The sequence below is a fragment of the Zalophus californianus genome, chromosome 9 (genome assembly GCF_009762305.2).
Source record: "Zalophus californianus isolate mZalCal1 chromosome 9, mZalCal1.pri.v2, whole genome shotgun sequence".
Lineage (NCBI taxonomy): Eukaryota > Metazoa > Chordata > Mammalia > Carnivora > Otariidae > Zalophus > Zalophus californianus.
The window spans coordinates 70,698,152-70,719,965 of NC_045603.1; the positions used below are offsets into that span (position 1 = coordinate 70,698,152).

General features: G+C 40.7%; 1 pseudogene; it reads right to left on the bottom strand.

Moving 5' to 3' along the window:
• Positions 1-19,964: 19,964 nt before the first annotated feature.
• Positions 19,965-21,814, bottom strand: part of LOC118357357 — a 64,639-nt pseudogene continuing 62,789 nt past the window's right edge.

Here is a 21,814-nt window from a genome sequence, read left to right on the forward strand (position 1 = left end):
CCAATCTCATTTTAAATTATTTCAAGTTTTAATCACAGAATTAGGTTAATCTTAATCCTTCATGCAAGGTGTGCTCTAAGTTTTTGTCCATTTGTAGTCTTTCATTCCTTCCTTCATAACATGCATAGTATAGCCCTACTTTATAAAAAGTATTTCTAGCTATCCTTCTCCCTGTATGTATGTAGAGAAAAGTCTGTGAAATGATGTCCACCTGATGTTAATCATAGGTATTTCTGAGGGATGGAATTTGAGATGATGAAAACTTTAACTTATTTTTGCTGAGAAGCATAAGAGAAGCTAAAAAGCCGGGGGTGGGGGGGATTTAAATAGCTCTGCCTCTCAGTAACTAATTTTGAGCAAGTTACTTAGGAACCATTTTTCAGTTTCCTCCTCTGTAAAATGGGTGCAGTAATACTCCTACTTCGTAAAGCCATTGTGAGAATTAAATGAGTTAATGTCCAGAAAATACTTAAAATATGTTTGGCATATAGTGAGATCTCAATAAATGTTAACTTCTTTGTCTCCTTTATTTTTATTTTTTTTAGATTTTATTTATTTGACAGAGAGAGACACAGCGAGAGAGGGAACACAGCGGGGAAGTGGGAGAGGGAGAAGCAGGCCTCCCGCCGAGCAGGGAGCCCGACAGCCCGACGTGGGGCTCGATCCCAGGACCCCGGGATCATGACCTGAGCCAAAGGCAGACGCTTAATGACTGAGCCACCCAGGCGCCCCGTCTCCTTTATTTTTCACTCCTACTAGTCTTTGTCATACTAGACATTCTTTTAAATAAACATGTATCATTTTTATATAAGCAAAGTGATTTAAAAAACAGAACAAAATCCACGTTTGGTTTTAAAAAACTAGTTTGCTTCCAGTTCTCTGCAAGAAACGGATCTGGTGACTTTAACAACAAAATGATGATGCAGTCAGTGCAAAAACCGCCCATGTCGGTAGAGGATATAATGTTTCTTTAGGGAAAAGGATATTGAAACTTATGGACTTGATTACACAAAGCACAAGATAGCACAGTAAGCTTTCTGGCGGTGGTATGGACTTTTCAGTCCCAGTGATTTCCACGTGGACACCGAATTTCGATATGACTAACTGCACTGAGGAAGGATTCTGCAGACCTTACCTTGCCATTCTCACAGGATTTTCACCTTCTTTTCCCCACCTCTCTCTATGCCCTCCCATCTTGACTGTTCATAGGCTCAAGCTATGTGTCTGCCCACTCATCAGCCATAAACTAATCCCAGTGTATTTCTGAATGCTTATCAAGAGAATGGATGAAGCTAAGGGCGATTTCTCAGGCGGGCCTAGCATCCCTCGAAATAACTCACCTTCGGAATTCTCTGAGGTTAATCCCACAATACCTAAGGAAAATGACAAAGGAAGAAGGAAAATAAAGGAATGGGGAAAGACATAGAAGAAAAATAAAAACAAGGAAATCAAATGTAATATTATCAGAAATAGTAAAATCAAGACTCAAAGTGTAAGATGGGATAAAGGAATTTTTAAAAATAATTTTGTATAGTAATCTACCAAAAAATACAATAATTGTTAGTAGCAAACATCACGGAAGATGTTTACATATAGCAAAATCTCCCAGAAATATGAGAAATTGTTAAAGCCACTGTCATAGAGTTGATCTTTAATAGACTTCTTTCAGAATTTGCACATCAAGAAGACCAAAAATAAACAGATGTATTCTGAGGATTTTAATAAGGTAATAAATAAATACCATGTTTTATATCCATATTATATCCATATTTATAGAACTTAATGCTTAAAAGAAAACCTTTATAAACTGTGTATTAGGTAGGACTACCTGAAATGAGATTTGGCTATAAGTGAACACAAACTCAAAATAATGATAACTTGAAGTTAGAAGATTCTTTTTCTTTTTCTTTTTTTTTTTTTAAAGATTTTATTTATTTGACAGAGAGAGACACAGCGAGAGAGGGAACACAAGCAGGGGGAGTGGGAGAGGGAGAAGCAGGCTTCCCGCGGAGCAGGGAGCCCAGTGCGGGGCTCGATCCCAGGACCCTGGGATCATGACTTGAGCCGACGGCTGACGCTTAACGACTGAGCCACCCAGGCGCCCCGGATTATTTCTTTCTCACATAAATGCGGGATGTCTACTATCAATCTCCTTCTTGCCTGCTCCTTTGTCATTCCCTGTAAATGGCTTCTACCAGTGGTACAAGAATGTCATTCTGGTTCCATCTAGCACGTCTGCTTCCCCACTAGCAGGGAGGAAGAAATGGAAGGGAAAGAGCCTGCTCCCATTTTTTAATACAACTTCTGGGGAGAATGACAAATTACTTCTACTTACATTCTTTCAGCCCAGAACCTAGTCATAGGGACATACCTAGCTGCAGTGGAAGTTGGGTTATTTTTACATATTCTTCATATGGGCCCTGATGAAAATTGTCATATCTGCTATAGAAAAAGAAGGAGGAGGAGCGGGGGGCAGGAGAAGGATGAGAAGGAGAAGAACAGTGAGAAGAAGGAGAGGAAGGAGGGGAAAGGGAAGAAGAAAAGGAAGAAGAGGAAAAAGAAAGAGGAAGAAGAGGTGGGGAAGGGCAGAATAGATATTGAGGGAAAACAATCACTGAGACACCTTACACATCTGAAAATGTATTTTTTCTACATTTTCTTTGTTGGATGATTTGGCTGGAATAGAACTCTAATTTGGACAACAATTTACCTTTTAAATTTGCAAGACATTACTCTCTTGTCTTTTAATTTTCAATATTGTTTGTATTAGAGTTCTCCAGAGACACAGAACATATAGATATTTATTTTATATGTATATAAATATGTATATCTTTTTTTAAGAAGATTTTATTTATTTATTTTAGAGCTAGAGAGAGCTCACATGAGCTGGGGGAGGGGCAGAAGGGAGAGGGAGAGGGAGAAGGGGGATCTCAAGCAGACTCCTGCTGAGCGTGGAGCCTGACGCAGGGCTCAGCCTCATGACCCTGAGACTGTGACCTGAGCTGAAATCAAGAGTTAGAAGCTTAACCAACTGAGCCATCCAGGTGCCTCATAAATATATATACATTCTATACATATATAAATTAGGAATTGGCTTATACAATATTGAGACTGAGAAGTCCCATGATCAGCTGCCTGTAAGCTGAGACCCAGGAAAGCTGGTGATGTAATTCAGGCCAAGTCCAAAGCCCTGAGAACCATGGGAGCTGATGATGTAAATCCTAGTCTGAAATGGAATCAGAATCTCAAAGAGATACTTGCATTCCCATCTTCATTGCAGTATTATTCACAATAGCCAAGCTATGGAAACAACATAAGTGTTCATGGATGGATGAATAAAGAACGTGCTATATTATATTATGTATGTATATATATATATATTCCATTAATATATACAATAATATTCCATATATATAAAAAATGGAATATTACTCTGCTTATAAAAAGGAGGATATCCTGACATTTGTGACTACATGGATGAATCTGGAGGACTTTATGCAAATGAAATGAACCAGACACAGAAAGACAAATACTACATGATCTCACTTATATGTAGAATCTGAAAAAATTGAACTAATAGAAGCAGAGAATAGAATGCTGGTTACCAGAGGCTAGAATATGGAGGAAATGGAGAGATGTGGATCAGAGAGTACAAAGTTTCAGTTATAAGATGAATAAGTTTTGGGGATCTAAGTTACGTCCTGGTGACTATAGTGAATAATACCATATTGTATGCTTGAAATTTGCTGAGAGAGTAGATCTGAAGTGTTTTCATCACATACACACACTAATTGGTAACCATGAGAGGTGATGAATATACTAAGGCTTGATTGTGGCAATCATTTCACAGTGTAAGTATATATAAAAAAATCATATTGTACACCTTAAATATGGAATTTGTCTTTGTAAGCTATACCTCCATAAATCTGGGGAAAAGAATCCCAGTCCATGAACAGAAGATAAGACGAGTTGTCTCAGCTCAGGTAGCGAGGCAGGAAAAAAGAGAGCAAATGCCTCCTTCTTCTGCCTTTTGTTCCATTCAGGAGCTCAATGGAACGGGTGATAGTCACTGACACTGGGGAGGGCACTCTGCTTTACCGAGTCCGCCAACTCAAAGGCTAATCTCATCCAGAAGCATCCTCACAGACACATCCAGAAAAAATGTTTAATCTGGGGACCTCTTGGCTCAGTCGAGTTGATATATAAAGTTAACCATCACGTTGTTGAGATGTCTGATGGAACTCTAATTCTTGAGCTCCTGTATGTGGCTTGATTTTCTTTCTTGAAATTGTTAGGATCTCTTTTATGAAGGTCATTTTTCTTTCATTCTGCTGAGTGATTTTCTTTGGAGTTCTGAAGTTTCGTGATGATTAGTGTTCACACATTTTTTCCCTTCAAAGTGCAGTTTGCTTAGTAATATTTTGATTTGGACATTTGGTCTTTCATTTCTTAAAGGAAACTGTCTTGAATACTTTTTTTGTGCCTTTTATCTCTCATATTTTTAATTTCCAAGAATAGTTTTTCACTCTCCAAATGTTCCTTTTAATAGCATTTTGTTCTTATTTCAAAGACACACTATTTTTTTTAAAGATTTTATTTATTTATTTGAGAGAGAGCGCAAGAGTGGGGGTGGAGGAGCAGAGAGAGAGGGAGAAGCAGACTCTCCACTGAGCAGGGAGCCTGAGGATGTGGGGGGCTGGATCCCAGGACCCTGGGATGACCTGAGCCAAAGGCAGATGCTTAACGGACTGAACCACCCAGGCGCGCCTAAAGATACACTCTTTTACCTCCCCAAGGACATTAATGATTTTGCATTAGGTCAGTCACAGAGTTTCTTTTTGTTCTTTGTTTTGGTCTTTCACGTTAGATCGAATCTGTCTAACATCTGGTGATCTTTGACCATCTTCCGTATTTAATATGAAAGGACCTAAAAGCTGAGTGGAAGCTGTGTGCAGGGGTGGGATCTATCAACCTGATGGGCTTTACTGTGGGTAATCTGTGCTATTTTCTGAGAACTGATTATCTGAGTATCTATAGGTCTTTTTCTGAGGCTGGTCAGATTCTTGCTGAAAGAATCTTCATTTATTTGGTTAGAGCCTAACTGCAGTATTGTGGCATCTAAGTCAGAGAAGGGAGCTATTTTTTACTTAGTTTATAGCCCGCCTTTAAAGTACCCCTCATTGTCAGTTGAGGCTAATGTACTCAAATTCAGTCTTTTTTTGCACAAACTCTCTACCAGGTAAACTCCAGGCTCCCACCATCAGGGAGGAAAGACATTGTGCAGAGGCACAGGATTGAGGATTGGGGTGGGGCATTAGGGTCTGAGGGCTTCAGCTAATTCTCTTTCGTTGAATCAGTTCCCTACACCTTCTACTCCAATTCCTGGTATTTCCCCCAGATTCTTTGATTCAAGGCGCTTATTTCTGGGCTTTCCCCACAGCATGCTTACATTTCAGCAAAGAAAATGGTCAGTAACTCCTTGTTCATTTGCTTTCCTGCTCTTAACTTTGTTGCCGCTTTCAACTCCTTTCCTGTTCCTTTATCGTGTGGGTTTATGCCTTTTCTTGTTTTTACTCTCATTTTAGTGAAGAAGCAAAGGTAAATATGTGAATTCAAGTCACTACGTTTAATTCAGCAATTTGTGGTTTTTAACATGTGGAGTTTTAATTCTCTTTTCTATGAATGCTTCTCGTTTTACTCTGTACATTTTTAGTGGCCCTAACTACATGCAAAAGACTTATTAGGCTGAACTCTGGCAGTTTTAAGCTGTCTGCTTCCAGAAAGCTCCTTAGTCTACCCCACACATCTGAGTTTATTAAAGAAGCTAAACTATTCTATAATTCGTACTTATTGAGCACCAAGTATGAGGTTTTCACTTTATATTTATTATCTCATAAAACCTTTTCAACAGTTCTAGGAGTTAGATAATAGGACCTGCAGATCCCCACTTGATAGATGAGGAAACAGAGCTAGACACAGTATGATATTTGTCCAAGGCAAAGAAATTTACAAGTGGCAAAACCAGACTTCAGTGCTCTTATTCTTAACCTCAGAGCAACAAATACACATCCTGTTACTTTGTTATTGTTCTTTCTTTTTCTATTACTTTATTGTCTTTATGGAGAAAATGTAGTTAATTACTGAATGAATCATTTAATTTTTATTTCTGAAGGAACTTTCTCTTGGTTTTTACATTAATGCCATTTCAGGTCATTTTAGGTGGACAATTTATTCGGATGTTACACTGTGCTTTCACTACCCTCATGCTCCACGAGGCCAATTTGTCTCATACTTCAACTTTTGATGGCTTAGCACTATATTCACAGCTCTGTAACTCTATGTGGCACACAACATTCATTTGATAAAGTATTTATTTTTAAAGAATTCTCAAGTCTGCTGATCACGTGCCAACATTTTTTATAACAAAATATCATCTGTAAAATTAATGTATAATATTTTTATACCTTATTCCAAACATGTGCCCATTTTGCTTACTGAATAATCAACAATACCCTGTAACAAACAAACAAAAAATCCCTGATAACTACCTCCCCACACAAGACTGACCAAAGACACACAGAATCTGTTTATGTTCGCAAGTGTCTTTCTTTGGAATGGTTTTAGCAAAACATTAAAAATAAAATTTTTATTATAAATTCTTTAATTGACTCTCATTCCCCTGTGTGTCCATCTCTACCTGTATAAAATTAAGATTTATATATCTATTTTGCCAGGGTGAGAAAAGAATCAGTGAAGAAATGTGAAGGTGGTCAAATGTCTGAAAATTTATAATTACTCTTTCTCCTTTTAAAAAAAAGCCATAATATTTCAGAGATGCCTTAATGGACCCCGGGAACAAACCGCGTACTTCTGGCTGAATATATTGAAGAGGAGTTTCTCACTGATACCAGCCCGCCTACATCCCACTCATTCCTACTAGGGTTCCTGTTTAAACAATGATTTAAGAATGGCTTGTTATTCAGTTTTTGTCATGTAAATATCCTTTCCTTAATCATTTAAACTTAGTTAACCCATGGTCGTTATTATTATTAATATTACTTTTAAAGATTTTTTAAAATGTATTTGACAGGGAGAGAGACAGAGAGAGAGCACAAGCAGGGGGAGTGGGAGAGGGAGAAGCAGGCTTCCCGCGGAGCAGGGAGCCCGGTGCGGGACTCGATTCCCGGACTCCGGGATCATGACCTGAGCCGAAGGCAGACCCTTAACGACTGAACCACCCAGGCGCCCCAAAACCATGGTCATTATTAAAAAAAAAAAAAAAAATTAGGAAACACAAATAATTAGCAAGAAAAACAACCCTCATATGCTTACCGTGTAGGGATACACAGGGGTTCCTTTTGGGATGTATCTTTGCGGACATGTTTTTACACATACGGCTATTGTATCAGTTGGTTGAGTCACAAAAGCAGAGCTGCCCTGAATGTCATAGGAGGGCTTGACGAATAGTAGTTAGACCTTACTCAGTTGTGTGGGGGAGCTGGGCAAGAGAAAATCTGGAAGGGGGCGCTGGAGGATTAAGAAAGAGCCGCCGACCTGCTCTCCTGAAGCACCGGTGTGGGTGGACAAGTTGGGGCTGCAGGACAGTCTGAAGGCCCCCCCCACCAGCGGCCTGCTACAAAGTGGGGGCTTGTGACGTCGTCTCTGGGAAGCTGCCGCCTCTGCTGGGGGTGAGGGCTGGGGCAGCAGCTGTGGTAGCAGCAGAAGAGCTGGGTGAGGACTAAGAAGCGTGAGGACAAGCTCGAACCCGCCAGGCTGGTCTGTGTCTGTCTGGCACCGTATCTGACCGAGAATTCCCTCAGAGTGTGGCCGCTGATTTCACCCCTGAGCCAGCCATGGAAGGCAAGTCCAGGAATCGTGGTTCTCAGGTTAACAAATTGACAATAGCAAGTGTGGGTTTTTAGTTTCTGTGTGTATACGTACACACACACACACACACACACACACACGTGTGTATGTACACGTATGTATAGAAATGCATGCATGCATGTGCATGTAGGTATTTACCATGTATGTGTGTGTGTATAACAAATTCATACTCTACAAGGTATTTTGTAATCTGTTTTTCCTCATTTAAAACGTGTGTGAACATTATCAATATTTATATAGATCTTTAGCACAATTTTAATGGCTGCATAGTCCCCCATCATTTAGAGGATTTATTTGATCTATTTGTTAGTCTTCCTGACTGTTTAACGCTGAAGGTTTAGTTTGGGGTACTTCTGGTGATGGACTGAAGCAGTGAGTTAGGTAAAAGGACACCAGCCCAGAGCAGAGTGGTAGTTGTTAAATTATAACCTTCCATTATTCCAGGACTTTTAGTGAATTCTCATTAAAACTGACTACATTTTCTCTGACATACTATTATGAAATTAAGAAGGAAGCCCATTCCTCTGTGGAAGGAGTAATGGCCACAGTGACTAGGCTCTTACAAATATCACTGTCAATCAGAGACAGTGGCACGTGGACATAAGGAGGCCCCAGCGGAAGGGACCAAGACCCTGTTCCTAGGCACACAAGCAGTGGCCCTGGACTGCTTAGATTTAGCTGGAGGACACTTAGGGGGAGTAATTTCCACACCAGGTGAGAAAGGTCTGAGAGAAGGTGCTTTAGTAATTCAAATGATGACAGAGGGTATCACAGTCTATTTTATTTAACAGTCTTCATTGACATTTTGGTTTTGGATTGCGAGCATGGAGAAAGCATGGTCCATGCCTCAGCCATCTTTGTTTTAGTGATGTCTCAAATATTGAACTCAAGTGGGGTAGCACTGACATTAGATGAGGTCCTGGGGCATGCCCAACAGGGCACGGAGGACAGGAGAAATAATGGGGGCCAAGTGCCTGGCCAGCAGCAGTGTCAGCCCTTGGTGGAAGGAGCAAGTAGACTTAAGCTGCTTCGAAATGATGTAGCAATTCACTGACATCGGCAGCTGAAGAAGAACATACATTGACCTGTGTGCCGAAAGGAAACGGATTTAGGAGTGGGGAAGCAGAAACATTATAAACCTTGGATATTTAAAATTCAGATTTAGCTAGAAATTATAACTAAAGGTAGCTTTCGACAGGTTGTTTCATAAGAAGCTTTTAAAGAATGGGAATGTGTCAGTCAGGGTCGTAGGAGCATCCTGAGAGCACATTCAAATTGGATAACTGAGGAGCAGTTAATGAAGAAACAATCTACAAATGTGTCGTCAGGGTTTAGGGAAAACAACACCTGGGTGCTGGAACACTCCAGGAGGTATAGCAGTGGGGAGCTCTGATCACCTCTAAGCCTACAGGGGCAGAGGAGGAAGGTGGAGGTTATTAGAACCCCTGAGAGCATCTCCCACTGGGCAAGTCCAGTTGAAGACCAGGGGGCATGGAGCCTGTTGGTATAGAGTCCTTAGAGGTTAGCCTCCCGGAGATCAAACCCGGGTGAGGGGGCTGGTGTGGAGTAGGTCTGCAGGGTGGGTGGGAGATGCCCCACAAGGTGTTATTAGACACACGCGTTTTTGAGAAGATAAGCCTTGAGCTAGCCACTACATGTGTTTATATCTGTTATCATGACTTTAAGGTAGTTTTTCATTCTAATATAATTTCAAACTGGAAAAGTTATGAAATAGGAACGCCTATATATCCTTTATTCTGCATTTTGCCTCATTTGCTTTATCATTCTCTCTCTCTCTCTCCCCCCTTCTCCCTTTTCCCTATCCCTCTCCCTATCTCTCTCTTCTAGGTTTTTTTCCTCAACCGTTTCAAAATAAGTTGGATATATTGTGTCTCCTTTATTCTAAATACTTCGGTGTGTATTTGCTAGGCATAAGGATATTTTCTTACATAACCATGGTAGAAGAATCAAAATCAAGAAGTTTAGCAATGACACAATTCTATTATTTTCTACACAGCTCAGATCCAAATTTTATCAGTTGTCTCAATCATGTCCTTTGTAGCTTTTTCCTTTTTTTTCTGGTTCAAGACCTAATCAATGCTCATACATTGCATTAGTTTTCAGTCTCCTTTAGTTGGGGACATTTCCTCAGCTTCTCTTTTTCAAGATTTTATTTATTTATTTGACAGAGAGAGACAGCGAGAGAGGGAACACAAGCAGGGGGAGTGGGAGAGGGAGAAGCAGGCTTCCCGCCGAGCAGGGGGCCCGATGCGGGGCTCGATCCCAGGACCCTGGGATCATGACCTGAGCCGAAGGCAGACGCTTAACGACTGAGCCACCCAGGCGCCCCTACAACTTAGATTTAAAAAATTAAATTATTAAGAGGTCAGTTGAGGAGCAAAGCATCTTAGACATGTTTTCACTTCTGTTCAGCTATTACTTAGGATGGAACCATGTTCACTGTAATTTCGAAGGATAGAAGAAACTTGCTTTACATGAGGAAAAGAACCCAAGAAAAATATAATTTCATTTGGAACATTTTTGAGAACCTCTTTACTCCCAAGTTTAAAATGCCCACAATTTATCCTCCTCTCTTCTCTTCCTCCCTCCTCCAGCAGCCCTCACTGCCCAGTGCAGGTTTATACCCGTACTCATAGACACAACCCTGACTGCGAAGTAGGAGCTGTGTGGGTATTTGGGCGGACGGCCCCGTGTCTGTTAGACCGGTACAAGTAGTGACAAAATTGACGGCAGGATCAGGATAACAGAAAACGTCCCAGTCAACATTCTGTGTCACCAACGAAGACCTGAGGTCTGCACTTTGCATCTTTGAATAACATGCATGGAAATAATTCTGTTTCAGTGGTCATGTTATGGAGAAGTAGCATACATTTTTATGCTTACCGTAATGATTCTGAGTCACAGAAAGACCATCGGGGTGTAAAGACCAAACAAACACAGTCAGGATTTTAGAAAGCATTTCCTTCCATCGGCAGGGAAGCAGAGGCAGCAGTAATAATGGGAGTGTCTTCATGTCCGCATCAGTGTGATACAACTGAGGCGTATTTGTAACTTCACATGGCTCCTTCCGTGACCAGTTTAGAAAGGTAATAACAGAACTATTGCATGTTCCAGGTTATCGTGGGAAAACCCCACGATGTAATAAAGTGAGAGGTAAATCATATGTTTTGGAATTAGCAGTAAAAGAGGCAGATGCTCTGACAATAACATTAGTATATCCAGGGAGGCATCAAGGATCTTGCGGGGTGATTCTTCCTTAGATTAGCACTGCCTAATTAAGAATAATTAAATTATGGGCGCTGCTCGCGAGGCTTGTATCATTTGTCTTGTTGATAGTAGCTCCAAAATACACCCACACTTGAATTAATTCGCTGATAGTTACTGAAGGAGAAGCAAAATGGCTCAGCAGGCTAATCAGAAGGTTCTGGACAAGTGAGTCTGAAAGCTGTGCTATCAATTGCGTATAGTGACCCAGTGCGTCGTCTGCGTCGTAGGAGTACCATGGACTTGAACAGGTCAGTGGACCCCTCTGCCTCAGTTTCTTAGTTGGTGAAGCTGGAAAACACATGCAGTTCAGACCTACATAGCCTTCTGCTCATCTCAACAACCCAGTGGCACCAAATTCCACTTTGATCATGTAGAAGCAAAAAGGGACACTTTGCCCTGCTTCCAGGATGATTAAGCACTTCATATGGGACAGTCAGATAAGAACTGTAACTCTGACATAAACCCAAAATAACAAGGTCACCCTGACTGGGCTTGATCCCCACACACAAAAACCTTGACTGTTTCCTGTAAACCATTTTATACCTGATATTTTCTAGGCTGGTATCTCAAGATACATCATGACCATTGGAATATAAATAATCACGCAAGAAAGCAACTGTTTTTCCCTCATGAATAGACTAATGTAAACTTGATTATCTGGGTAATTTTGCAGTTTTAAATTTAATACTTTGGCCAGCCAGTTCTTCTGAAGACTGACTCTCTTCCCTTTTGGAAAACAAATGCTTCTTTCTCTGTCTTCCCTTGACGATCACCTCAAAAGCCTTTGTACAAGATGGCTAATCTAATCATCTCTTGTTATTTATCCAGTCAAATGCAAATGCCTTTGGCTGATATGTCACAGCTTCTGAAATCCAACCTTGAACTCTCTCTCCCCGTTTATGTCACATCGTTCCCTCACATGAATCCTATGGCAGCCCGGTAGACCATGATGCCTGGATTTTCTCCTCTGCACCCTTGTTCATGCCACACTTTCCAACTGCCAGCTCCTCCACACATCCCGTTATCCATGCCAATTATATCCATCCCTCCAGGCACAGCCTAGGCCCTGTGTTATCCCTGACACCTCCCTTTTCCTTCTCTCAACTCATTGTGCCACGCAGCACTTCATCTTTTGTCGCTAGGTGAAGTGTTTGCATTAACAGTTTGTGCCTGTGTACCCCATCTCTTTAGCTAGATGGTAAACTTCAATCCTTAAGTAAAATAGGCTTTTCTAATGCGAGTCTGATACTCCAGCTGGGGCTTGAAAGCAGTACTGTACTGTTTGCTTCTCACATAATTGCGATTGCATTATTGAGATGTGGTACAAATTGGGCGTATGTATAAACTGCTTTTAATAATTCTATGCCAAACCCCACTTTCCAACTTTCTACCAACACCTGGGGCAGATCCCATAACTTTCTAGTCACTTTCTGTTATTAAAACAGTCTATTCCATAAGTTATAGGCTTCGAATGCAGATCTGATTCAAAACCCTCTCCCAGGACCAAGCACACTTGTTATCCGCTGTCTTCTATCTAGAGGATGGGGAAAGGGTTCCGGGGAAGGACACTTCTCTTCCCTGAGTGATTGCAATCTTCTCCTTCTTGCTTTTCTGGGATGCTGATGGCAGATGATGCCCTCCTAGCAGAGTGTAAGTGCTGGCTTTCTGGTGGGACGCCCCACTGCTGAGTTCCCTGGTGGGATCTCTGGTCTCAAATCAGCCTCTCCCCTTGACCTCCTTTTGCTACTGGAGATGGCCCCTTGGGTGCTGTCTGGTCTGATGACTCCAGACCAGATACTTCCTGTGCTTCCACCGGAGCAGAAAAGTCCTGCTCTTCACACCGGGCAGGACGAGTGCTGACCCCATTCTCGCCCGTCTGTCAGCCCTGCTTCTTTTCTCATTTGGTCACCTTCCCCTGCTTAGGCCACTGGGGAGCAGATATGCAGGACTATTTTCTAAGCAGCTGTTAAGGGGGAATGAAATGGCAGTGGCCCTTATTTATACACACCTGCATTTTTAAAAATCTTGGGATGCCCTCCCCCCCACCCTTGGCTTATATACGTATAGTGAACAACTAGATATCAATTTTGTGAAGCTAAGAGAGGCTCTTTGTAAAAGTTATGCTTGATCAAAATTGTAAAACGAATAGCTGTTTCATTTCCAAATAAGGCAATTCTAATGAAAATCCGAGATCTTCTCAGGCATCTTATTATATTATAAAAAGTACAGGATTCTTCATTGTACTGAAGGAGAGACTAATCCAACAGTTTATTTTCTGTCCTAAACCTTTCTAAAATATATGATGTATGCATTTCATTGTATTAGAGACAGTTTGGGACACCTTCCTAAACTCCAGACATCCTTCAGACAATCCCATTATATTTTATAGTCACCCATTCCACCATAATTTTTTCAGTTTAGTTTTTATTTTCAATTAATTTTTTGTATGAGTGTTCTCCATCATCAGTGTAATTTTTCCCAGATTTTTACTTTTGGGTCTCTATATGCTTCTTTTGTGCACTCTAATTTTCTATTCTCTGTTATTTCTAATTGCTGTACTCTTGGAGGGTCTAATTTCTTGTTTTTGCTGACTTTTGCTCATGGTGGTTTGTTTTCTGGTGTGTTTTGTAATTTTGGATTGTGAGGTCATGTTTGCCTGAACTTTGCATGTTAATTTATTGTTTTGTTGCTTCCCAAACCAACCAGAGACTGAATTTGCATCCCAAATGCACGAGGGTAAACCAGTAGTCATAAATTTCAGGGGAGATTTTTATTTTTAAAAACACCCTGAATCTACGCCAAGGCAGACAAGTCTCCTTGGGTTTTCTCTTTGCTGGTGGACAGCCAGCCTTCTTTCTCACTGAGAGTGAATACTTTATGTGGGGCTTCAGGTCTAACACCCTATCTTTTTGCAAGCCCAAGGCCTTGTCTCCCAACCCCAGGTAGCCATTAAAACCCAAGCCTGTAGGTAATGGGAACTAGCAATCACCTTGAGGCTTTCGGTGTCTGTCTAGGTCACAGCTTGTTTTGTAGTCTTGGTCCTGGGGAATTTCCCTTAGTTTCCTCCCCACCCTCCCCTGCAACATGAAGCTTGAACTCACAGTCCTAAGATCAAGAGTCCTATAGTCTGCTGACTGAGTCAGCCAGGTGCCCACCTTACTTTTTTTTTTAATGGACTCAGTTTTGCATTAGAAAAAATGACTGTTATATTTGACCCAGTTTTTCTAAGTATCTTATAGGAGAATTTTTGAGGATTGCTAGCCTATTCTTTTAAATTTCAAATCCTACTTACTTGTATTACAGAATTTCCTTCATATCTTGTGCTGAAGCAGTATAAGAATAAAACCTACTATTTATTGATTGCCGTTTATGTGCCAAGTGCTTTATATCTGTGATCGCCATTTTGTAGTCATCTTTACTATATCATGGACTACTCTATATAAATAGAAACCTGTTACTCTCTGTCTACCTCTTGTGTGTATTCTGTATAGGAATGTGATATTGTGATTTATAACAAGAAATATATATTTAGTCTCTATCCTGTTGAGCTCCTAAAACCCTTGGAATTTCCTAAATAATGAGAACATTAAAGGTGTCTCTTATTATGTTATTGAGGTGACTTTTGGACTCCACCTAAGGATGAGTGCAAGCTGATTGCCAGGAGAACAAACCATATAATTAGAGGGTGGAAATTCTTTTCCTAACTCCCTTACCTCCTGGAAGGGGAGAAGAACCAGAGGTTCAATCAATCAATAATGGCCAGTGATTTAGTCAGTCATGCCTATGAAATGAAGCCACTAGAAAAACCCTAGAGGGCTCCTGGCTTGGTGAACACATGGAGATTTAGGAAGAGCTGCATGCCTGGAGTGAGCACAGGAGCTCTGCCCCCTACCCCATACCTTTCCCTATGCATTTCTTCTAACTGGCTATTCCTGAGTTATATTCATTTATAATAAACCAATAATCTAGTAAATGAAAAGTTTCTTTGAGTTCTGTGAGCCACTTTAGGAAGTTAATCAAGTTTAAGGAGGGGGTCTTTGGAACCCCCATAGCCGGTGACAGCACAGGTGACAACCTGGACTTGTGATTGGTGTTAGATGGGGGGTGGTGAGTCTTGTAGGACTGAAGTCTTGTTGGAACCTTTAACCTATGGAATCTGACGCTATCTCTGGGTAAATCATGCCAGAATTGAGTTGAATGATGGGACGCCCAGCAGGTGTTGGAATCCCCCCCCATCCATTGGAATTGGGTGCGGAATCTTAACTGGTGATCAGAAGTGGGATTAGAGTCAGAATATTAGAAGTGGTCATCATGATATGTAACTACTGTACTTGTCTCCTGTCTTAGTTTCCTGTTTCACTATAATATAAATTGCATAAGGATAGGGGACCATGCCTATCTTGTTCTTAGTTGAATTTCTAGTATCTATGTGACTAGCTCCTAGTGAGAACTTGATAAATATTTGCCATATAGATGAACATAATCTATGCTGTAGGTGCTATTGTGCTTATTTTCAGATGAGGGCCCGGGCCCACCGAAGTGAAGTGACTTGTCCAAGGTTATAGAGGTAGTAAGTGATGTGTGATAAAAGATCAGATGCTAAAGTCCATTTCCCCCTGCCATGTGGGAAGCTATTTCTTTCATTCGTTTCTGGGAAGCCAAGGTGAAGAGCTAAATTATGAAAGTGGTTTGATTAAATGATAACTGAAATATATTCTTCACATCATTAATTTCAAATTACACTTAATTTTAATACTGTTCAGTGATTTATATTGTATAGAATTAAGGCAATTTCATAGAGTCAGCATGTCAGAGTAAAATTTCCAAGCCCCATTGATTGTACTTGGTGCCTATTTTTGTTGTATTTCTGAAAAGTAGATAGCATTTATTTGGGAAAGTATGTTTTGGGTTCTCATCCCATTCAAGAGAAATATTAATAATTGTTGTGCTTTCTTTCTTCCCTCCTCAATTTTTTAAAATGTCTTGATATAAATGAGAAGTTTGGCACATTATTGTTTTTACTGAATCCATCATAAAAATCAGTTTATTATTATTTAAAAGAACCCACAAAAATCAGCAAGTTCAAAATGTCCTAATCTTAAAAGTCCTAAAGATTCTGAAATAGGCCAAGATTGCTTTGTGTTGACTAATCTACAACAGTTTTCATTAAGACTATATTTTGGCTGGAGAATATTTCCTGCAACAGAGGCTAAATTATTAAATTTGTGATCAAAGTCAATTGGGTATCACAAATAATATCCATAACTTAGAGAAAGTGTGTGTCAAAGATGAGATTCTCACAACAGAAGAGTAGATATTGTTTGCTGAGTAGAAAGGCCATTCTGGGGGTGCCTGGGTGGTGCAGTCAGTTAAGCATCTAACTCATTTTGGCTCAGGTGGTGATCTCAGGGTTGTGAGATTGAGCCCGACCTACTGCAGTGTGGAGTCCCCTTGGGACTCTCTGTCCCTCCCCCTGCACGTGCATGCACATGTGTGCGCTCTCCTTCTCTAAATAAATAAATAAATCTTAGAAAGAGAGAGAGAGAGAGAGAAAAGCCATTCTAGATCTTTTCAGGATAAATCTGTCTGTAACAAAATGTAGGTCACCACTACTGTGGTTCATTCGCAGCAGTGAATGTCTGAGTATAAAGACTTTGACCTATAGTGCCTTTTTCAGTTTAGTGCTATGAAAAAAGCAACTCCCATTGTCTAGAAAATGTTCTTATATTTTGGATAGTAAATTTTAAAATGTTTGTCTACAGGAGTTTATATTGTACAACTGGAAGCATGGAGGCTTGATTACTAGATGGGTTCCCATGGTGGCATGCACAGAGAACAGCTTTCCACTGGTTAGAGTAAGTGTATGGGTTTGCTTATGTTAGATTGTAAATCAGTGCTATTTTTTTTTAAAGATTTTATTTATTTATTTATTTGAGAGAGAGAATAAGAGAGAGAGAGAGCATGAAAGGGGGGAGTGTCAGAGGGAGAAGCAGACTCCCCGCTGAGCAGGAAGCCCTATGTGGGACTCGATCCCGGGACTCCAGGATCATGACCTGAGCCGAAGGCAGTCGCTTTAACCAACTGAGCCACCCAGGCACCTCAGTGCTATTTTTTTTATCTGAAAAATGGGAATAAAAGTATTTTGGAGATATAGTTTTTTTTTATATACAATGAATTGTAAAAGCTAGTATTTAGGAGAAATAACCTTTAAAAAATAGGACAGTTTGGAATGAAAGTATAATTTGAGTAAGCCTGTTAATTTCTACACACCTATGAATATAGACCATGATATTATTCTGAGTGCCTAGAAGGCAGGGACATCTCTTACTCATTTTTATCTTCTTCCTCCTACCACACCTAGTCAACAATGGACGGTCTTTGGAGACAACCACCCAAATGATAATGGACAAGCCTCTGCTTGAACATGTTTCAACACAGTAAATCCCCACCACGACAGTCAGACCATTTGAGTTTGGAGGGTTTAGGCAGAAACTTGTCCTTCTCTTGAGTGAACATGAACTTCCTCTAACCTCCCCCTGCTGGGTCTGCCCTCTGAGGCCTCACAGAACAAGTCTGATCCTTCTTCCCTGTCAAAAGCCCTTTAGACCTCCGAAGGCAAATACAATGACACAAGATTTAAATTGTGGTGTAGCAAGCACCACACCATAAAGTCAGATACTGACTTCTCCCTTTGAGGACCTAGATTTTGAAAACGTTTGTTTTATGGGTTACCCCTTTACTCAGTTGAATCAAATTAACCTTGTAGTCAGTAAAATCCCTATGTCTTTTTCACCTGCTCTTAAACATCTCCACCATGTCAAGTAGTTAGATTTTGAAATTTGCATTTATTCCTGTTAAATATCTTGTTTTATGTAGTCTGCCATTTTGGCTTACCAGAATCTTCCTGGATTCTTATTATGTTATCTAATATCACTGCTGATCCTCCAAAGCTCTTTTATGTCACTTCCAGACTCATTTCTCATTGCTCCCACTGTTATATACCCCTCATATATACAATCGGAATTTTAATTCTTGGAACAGACCATGCTTTATCTCAATTTGAGTCATTGAACTTACTGTTTTGTAATACTTTCCCTCTTTTTCCATCAGCTAACTTATTCTTCAAGGCTCAACCAAGATGTCACATTTTCTAGAACTTCTCCTATTACTGGGTAAGATGGTTCACCTCTGAGTTCCCTTAGTACTCAGTGGTTATGGTTAAATCCTAGCACTCACCAAGCTATATTATGATAGTCTATGTTCTCTTTCTTTTTTAAAGTTTTTATTTATTTGAGAGAGAGAGAGAGAGAGAGAGAGAGCACGAGCAGTGGGGAAAGAGGCAGAGGGAGAAGCAGACTTCCTGCGGAGCAGGGAGCCCGATTCGGGGCCCGATCCCAGGACCCTAAGATCATGACCTGAGCCGAAGGCAGACACTTAACCGACTGAGATACCCAGGCTCCCTGATAGTCTATAGTCTTGATTTCTATGAGATTCCTGAATTCAGGAACATATTTTTTTTCAACAGTTTGTCTCCAGTACCTAACACAATGCATGGCATGTAGTAGGTTTTTAGTATATATTTCTTGAAAAAATAATTAAATAAGTCAAGTGGCCTCACCAAAGTAGTAATAAGCAATTGTATAGAACCAAGGAAGTTACCCTATGATGTGCCTCATTAAACTGTGCTCCCTCAATCCATAATCTGTTTTTCAGGCTATGGTCATCACCACAGTGAGTGATTTTCAGCACATATCTCTTACCTCTTCATGTCTGCAAGGTCATCATAAAATATCATGAAACCCTGTCAAACGCCATCCTGAAATTCAGAAATATTATGCATGTGGCCTTCACCTGCCCTACCAGGCCCAGAAATGGAACATTTGTGTTGATCTTGAACTATATTGGTATTTAATTATTGTATCCAGATTTTCACTTATCTTTCCCTGCATTGCTTATAGAATGTTTTAATCTGATCTCAGTTTTCTATAGATTTTATATGTATTTTCAAAATATTTTTAGTAAATGTAGAATACTTGATTTTTTTTTACAAATATTAATTACATAATAGTATTTGAGGATCACTGATCCTTGTTTTTGACTCCACCTTACAACCCCATTTGTTAAAGTAAAACTAAAGTTTTATTTATAGCTTAAGGGAGTCTAGAGAAAGGGAATGAAACAATTAAGTTCACATTCGTTAGCACTTCCCTGCATTATTGCTTATTTTTCACAACACTGAAAAGTAGATGTTATTAATCCTGCCTTCTTTGAGGAAAGGAAGTCAGGAAGCAAGGAAGGGCCAGGATTGGGAATGGAATTCAGTTAGGCTTGGTTCTAAAGCAGAGAACCCTTGTGCGAATCTGATTAAAGCCACAGCCCCTATCCTAGCAGATGGACGCAGGCCACCCATCAGTTGGAGTTCTTGTTATAAGCTATAGCAGTGAATCTGATTTTGAAATAGGAAGGCTTCATGTTTTTAAGATATTGGTAGCTCACAGAATCACTGGGACAGCTGTAGAACCAGAAATGAGGTTTAGACAGCCAGGAAGAAATGCCCAAATCCACCCTATAGGAGAGTCTGCAGAGGAATCCACTGTTAGCACCACTTCTACTAAAGGCTAGAAACTACAGTTTGCACTATTTCTGGAATTCAGTGCTGTTGGAACCACTGTTGCCACCACATTTTTTTTTTTTTTCCTTTTTGGACTGGGTAAAGTGTGTTTATTTTCTTCTGTGTGTGTGTGTGTTTAAGGAAAAGGAGACAAATCGCGCTCCCTTCCAGCGTCCAACACCCGCGGGGCTTGGAGGGGGCGGAGCCAGGGCCCCCGCCTAAGAGAAAGTGTAGCAGTAGAAGGTAAAGGCATTGGCTGGGTAGTCCGTGCGGAGGAGGCGCCCCAGGTGCCCGCGGTGCCCTGCTCCTAGGCTGGCCCTGCCCAGGGCGGATAGGTGCTGTCCCTTCATTGAAGTGAAGCTACGGAAGGAGTTCAGAGCCTGGCTCTTCCAGTGCCGGTCATCGCCGAAAGGAAACCGTCCTTCTACAGCTCCCAGCTCTTGCACCCGGAGCTCGCAGGCAGGTCTGGGAGGCCAGTGTCTCCTGGGAACAACACCAGGTCAGTCTCAAGCAACAGGCGTCTGTCCAGCATCTCCCGGCCTTCTAGAAGGTATAGCTGGAGAGCGGAACTCCCTCCTGAGCACCTTCTGCGATTTTACAGCAAACCCCAGCAACCTGCATTTATCAAATACAGGTGGGTGAGGATCCTTAGTCCGTCGGGCACTGGGAAATAGTTGAACATGGCCTGTTTGATGTAGGTATTGTCATGAGGAGTTGCCTATAGGTTGTCAATGGAGTCAAACACAAGTGCCCCACCAACTTGGTTCTGTAGCAACAAGCATCCATACCTGTTGACATCACAGACACGGACCCATGTGGGTCAGCGCCATGTGAACATGGCAACAAGGCCTGACTCAGAGGCGCTTAACCTTACTACTTTTAGAGTTGATATCTAGTCCCTGGAGTGCCAGGGAGAGCACATGGATGGAGTAGAGGAGATCCTGTGATACTAGTAATTAAAAGGATATGCTTATTCATGTAAATGCAACTTTTTAATTGTCTAGGAGTTGAATTGTACTTCTGTCATTGACAATTGAAACCTGTGACTGAAATTCAAAAATAGCAATGTCCTATCTAAAAGTTTTGTGGGATATTTAAAAATATGGCATTTGAATTTATACATGAACTGAAAAACGGAAGCAAGTCCTGTCATAATTTGACAGGCATAATCACTCATCCTGTAATGCAAATAGTAACCTAATAGCGAGATGCTAATAGTGCCTTGGTGCAGGTGTTGCTAATTAGCTATTGGATTAGGCTGAATCGTATTCTCTTACCTATGTATGATGTTTGTGCAAAATGCAAATGTGAGCTGTAAGCTGAAATGTTTAAGTGTCAACGATAGCTCATGGATTGACCTTGAAACAATGAGAATTTTGAATTGGGCAATGATCAAAGCTTAATTGTAGCTTAGAACTCAGTCAGGTTCCTGGTTTATCTCCTGAAGGTCAAGGTTTGCCCTCAAACAGGAAGTTAAGTTAATCTGGGCTCTGGCCAGGTAACTAGGTGAGAAGACAGAAGTCATTTCTTACTTCCTCTTCCTATCCATTTCTAGCAGTTGGACTGCTCTGGGAGAAGTGGTAGCAATTACTAGTATAATTAGGGATCATTCGTTTGTTTATTCAGCAAATATTTATTGAATGCCTTCCATGTACCTGCACTCAGCAAGTGGTAGGAATAATATAAATATTTATTGGATGAAAAATAATCATTTGAAAGTTTGAAAAGCCGTCCATAAATGATTTGCAAACTTTGGTTTTATTCGTAGTGAGGAAATTATTTCTGTTTGTGTGATTGAAGTATGGAAGAGATAGTTTGTTTTTACTCTCCTATGTTTTTCAGCCTCTTTTCAGTCGGGAGGGAGAAAAAGCTAGTTCTGGCTAGTGAGCTCTGAGTTTACTTCCAGGCTGACGTCGTGGAAAGCCCAGAGATGGAGGATGGAGGCTGTATGTTCTGGATGATGCAGAGGATGGAGAACTGTGTGGAGCAGAAGCTTTTGCTGACTCCTGCAGGACATGTCACGTGAAT